Raw genomic sequence first — 5,191 nt, 5'->3', positions numbered from 1 at the left:
TATTTTATCACAATTTTTTCTCCCACCGTGTACTGTTTCTTGCATCCTTGCTGCTAGATATTGATTGAAAGTGACTAAAAAGGGAAAAATGAAATCACCCTGGGTTGTGTTTCCTATAGAGCATGAGACAGAGCAGTGGGAGGGGAAGAAGGGAAGCAGATATGGAATATGGTTTGGACAAGAGAAAAGAAGGGAGAATAAACAGGAAAAAAAAAAGATTATAGTAGCCAGGAAGAAGGAGAAACACCTGGAAAATGTTCCTTTGTCAATTCTTAGAATCTAAGACCCCTAAAGGAGGTTCTGAACTCTTTTTGAATATTAGGAGGGGACCTAATTTTATTTTACATCTTCTCTATCCATTCATCCCTTAATGGACACTTAGGTTGTTTCCATTTCTTAGCTATCTACACTAATAAAAGGGTAATATGCTAATTAGACCGGATCAACCAGACCTCTTCTGGACAAAGCCATGGTGATGGGGGCCGAGGCAGAGAGAGCAGTTGGGGGCAAGATCAGGCCAGCAGAGGAGTGCCATTGGGGATGAGATCAGGCAGGCAGGGGAAGGCAGTTAGGGGCGATCAGGCTGGCAGGCAAAGAGGTTAGGGGCGATCAGGCAGGCAGGCAGAGGGGTTAGGGACGATTGAGCAGGCAGGCAGGTGAGCCGTTAGGAGCCAGCAGTCCTAGATTACAAGAGGGATATCCGACTGCTGGTTTAGGCCCGATCCTTAAACCAGCAGTCGGACATCCCCCAAGGGGTCCCCGATTGGAGAGGATGCAGGCTGGGCTGAGGGGAACCATCCTCCACACCCCCGCACAAATTTCATGCACCAGGCCACTAGTTGTTTTATAATATTTCAAGAGGTTTAAATGAAAATGATGTTTTTATTCTTAACATTAAAAACAAATATAACCTTTAAAGCACACATAGCAACATTTCTAAGAATGGAATTTTGCAAAGTTAGGAAGTAGGGGTAAGCTGCGAACCGCCGCTTCACTTCCCCCAGGGATCCCAGATTGCAAGAGTGCACAGGCCAGGTTGAGGGACCCCACTGGTGCATGAATCCATGCACTGGGCCTCTAGTATAATATAGTACATTATAGGGTTCTCAGAAAATACTTGTTGAATCACTGACTAAATAAAGATAGTTTTAGGTCCATTAATGCCACCTAGTTTATGTTGATTATTTCCTTTATGTGATTATTTCCTTTTTTATGTGGAAATAAAAAATTCATTACTTTAGGATTTAAATATAAAATCTCCAGGTTAAATTACCAGTGTGGATAATGGATTTGTTTTCACTTTTGTTGCTTTTATGTACTCATGTATATTCCACTCAGTAAATAATTTAATGCATTTTGTTGATGAGTATTATGTTTAGTATGTAACTTTAAGTTTGAGTATATTTATGTAGTACTTGCTGTGGGATCTATAAAAATGTGTAAGATTTACTCCTTGTCAATAATTACCTTAATTTAGGGTAGCTAACTCATAGAAAGTTAGGCAAGAAGGCCAGTCAGTAATGAAGAGTACATGTTAAAGAAGAAAATATTTATAACTGAACATTTAAAATTGGATAATGACAGTCTAGTTCGTATTTTGAAAACATTATTCTCTAATATTCTCTTATATTTGACAAGGAGCTGTTAAAAGAAATAGAGAGTACTGTTATTTCACATTTTAATTAGGGGAAACAGAACCAATTTAATTTTTTAGTAGAGATGTTATTAGATCATTAATATTTATAAGGAAAATTTATAGAATACTAGTTAAGCTGCAGTTGGAAATGATTTTTCTAATAAATTTTTTCACCATATTTAAGATTTGATTAGATCAATTATTCATTTATACAAGTTTTTAGGACATTGTTTTATATTTTCGGTAAAAGCACATTAGTATTCTTGGTTAAGTTTATATGCCCTGTTTTTTACGACATTTCAAACCAGATTACTAGATCTATTTTGATTTAATGAGAATGGTGCCATCTACTGAGTCGCCAACATGATATAAATAACATCTATATTATTTCCGGGGGTGGGGGGGAAGAGGGGAAAATATATGTTTATTCAGTTATTTTTATTTCTAATTTTATTTTTAAATCTAAATTGTTATTCAGTCTCAAAAGAAATTTTAATAAAAGGATATGAGTAAATAGGTGGTTTGAGTCTAAAAAGTCCTTGGTTGGAAATAGTAATTGAATTTATATTCTCTTTCTTTCTAGTACATTAAACAAATGGAATACTATAAATACTTGAACTATTTATAGAATATATCACTCTATCCATCATTATTCTATGCTTTTCTACCTCTATAGTTCCATTTCATGAGCATTTCTTTTCTGTTACGTAAATTCTTGTCTTTTTGGCTCAGTGGGGGTAATTCAGTGAATTGTGACAATTTTCTTGACATGCCATCCTATATAATGAGAGAGGAAAATGCCAATTAGCCAGGACGCCCTCACTGGTAACATCTGGCAGGAGAGGGTAGACATGGCTGCATGCCGCACGTGGCCAGGCACCCGAGGCTGCGTCAAATAGAATAAAATGCGTTCACATTCCTGAAGATGACTGGGTTCAAGGAGGCAGGGCTCCAGTTTCGTTTTCTCACACCTAGCTAGGAGGATTCCCTGGGGTGGCTCTCCCCTCCAAGTCCTGTGCAGGTCAGGCGCTCTGCTCCACACGGGAGCCCCGAAGCGAGGTGAAGCAAAGTGCTTTCCCTCCGGACCCCCGCTCCTCCTGGGAGTCCAGCACTGAGGGCGCTCTCCCTGGGAACCTGGAAATCTGCCTCTTGGTGCAACTGCGCAGAAGCCAGTCATGGCAAGCCGCATAGAGGGGGACCTACCCCGAGGCCATGTGGCTGCCATAGTTGAAGTTGCCCTCGATGGAGTGGCAGAGGAGCTCTGACCCACAACAGGGGCCAGGGCACGCCAGAGGGGTTTTGTTGAGGGTCCCTGACAGCCAGCCCGCAGCGCAGTGGGTTAGAACCTTCTCCCAATACAGCAAGGTTGCGGTTTGGACCCTGGTCAGAGCACAGATAAGAAGCAACCAAAGAGAGCATAATAAGTGGAACAACACACTGATGTTTCTCTCGATCCCTTCCTCTCTCTAAAATAATCAATAATAATTAAAATAAAAAATAAACCCTCTGGCCCTAACCGGTTTGGTTCAGTGGATAGAGTGTCAGTCTGTGGACTGAGGGGTCCCGGGTTCGATTCCTGTCAAGGGCATGTACCTTGGTTGTGAGCTCATCCCCAGTGGGGGGAGTGCAGGAGTCAGCTAATCGACGTTTCTCTTTCATCGATGTTTCTAACTCTCTATCCCTCTCCCTTCCTCTCTGTAAAAAAAATCAATAAAATATATTTAAAAAAATAAAAATAAACCCTCTGGCTTGCAGAGTTGCTAAAACAGTTAGAAAGCAAAGTCCCATCCCTTCCCATTCATTCAACAAATACTTCATATGCTCCTTTAATAATCACACTGGGAATGGGTGTTTGTTCATTTCTTTTGGTTGATCCTCACCTAAGGACATTTTTGCACTGATGATTTTTTTTTTTTTTTTTTTTACGGAGAGTGGAAGTGAGGGAGAAAGAAAGACGGAAACTAATATGAGAGACATCAATTAGTTGCCCCTTGCTGAATCCCCGACCAGGGCCCTGGATTAAACCTACAACCCAGAAACGTGCCCTTGATCAGAATCCAATCCGGTACCCTTCAGTCCGCCTGCAGAAGCACTATCCACTGAACCAAACTAGCATTTTTTTCTTTTTAAGTCCTCCTCTAAGGATATGTTCTTTTCACTGATTCTAGAGAGAGAGAAAGAGAAAGAGAAAGAGAAACATCGATCAGTTGCCCAAGCAATCCAACAGGTATGGAATCCCCAACCTGTGTATGTGCCCTCACCTGGAATCAAACCCATGACCCTTTGGTGTGTGGGAGGACACTCTAACTACTGATCCACACTGACCAGGTCCTGGAGGTACATTAAAAAATTTTTTTTTCAGATCTGCCCTGTTCAGGTGGCTCAATTGGTTGGAGTCTCAACCTGTACACCAAAGGATTTCCTGTTGGATTCTAGATTAGGGCACATACTTAGGTTTAGGTTAGATCCTGCTGAGTCAGCAGATGCAGAGGCAGCCTACTTGTATTTCTCTGTCACATGGATGTTTCTCTCTCTAAAAATCAATTTTAAAAACATTCTCAAGTGAGAATTAAAAATATATATATATGTTAAAAAATGTTCAGATCTAAAATTTTATTTGGTTCTTTTTAAAACTTTATTTTTTATTTATAGTTCACATTCAATATTGTATCCTATATAATAAAACCCTACTATACAAATAGACCAATAGTGGAATGACTTTTCACTGACCACCAGGAGGCAGATGCTCAATGTAGGAGCTGCCCCTGGTGGTCAGTGCACTCCTACAGAGGGAGTGCCACTCAGCCAGAAACCGGGCTCATAGCTGGTGAGTGCAGCAGAGATGGTGGGAACCTCCGCGGCAGCACTAAGGAGCAGTGAGCCGAGCAGTAAGGAGCATCAAGCAGGTGGGCGGTAAGGAGCGAGGGGTCTCAGACTCTGAGAGGGCACAGGCCAAGCTGAGGGACCTCCCCGCTACACCTGCAGTGCACAAATTTCATGCACCGGGCCTCTAGTCTTTATATAAATTTATAGCATGTTTATAAACATCTATATAATAAAGAGCCAGGGTTTTAATGACTGAAGGCTTGACCAAACCACAAGTCAGTGCTGGGTCGCTGACTGCCTAAGGGGCTGCAGATCAAGCCTGGAGAGAGGCCTGAAGAGAGAGGCAGGTTCTGATCCGTAGCCTCTGTGGCAGCCGTTGATCAGAACTTGCCTCTCTTTCTCTCCCGGCCTGGCCAACAGCTGCACCTCCATTTCGCTCCAGGTCTCCACCAGGGTTGCTGATCAGCTCCGCCTTTCTCATCTGGCCCCATTGATAGGCCCAGAGACGCTGACTGTCATAGAAACTGACCAATCAGAACTAAATCTGGGTGAAGTGTGAGGAACAAATGGCTGCCTAGGAGGCTGATTGCCATAGAAACCAACCAATCAGAACCAAACCTGGGGCAACTGTGAGGAGCCAATGGCTGCCTAGGAGGTGGAGCTTTTGATGCTGCCTGGCATAGAAACTGTCCAATCAGAACCAAATCTGGGTGAACTGTGAGGGGCCAG

The sequence above is a fragment of the Myotis davidii genome, unplaced genomic scaffold (genome assembly GCF_000327345.1).
Source record: "Myotis davidii unplaced genomic scaffold, ASM32734v1 scaffold337, whole genome shotgun sequence".
In the NCBI taxonomy this organism is placed as follows: Eukaryota; Metazoa; Chordata; class Mammalia; order Chiroptera; family Vespertilionidae; genus Myotis; species Myotis davidii.
The sequence above is the reverse complement of the archived record's forward strand: the minus strand, read 5'-3'. Positions refer to the sequence as shown.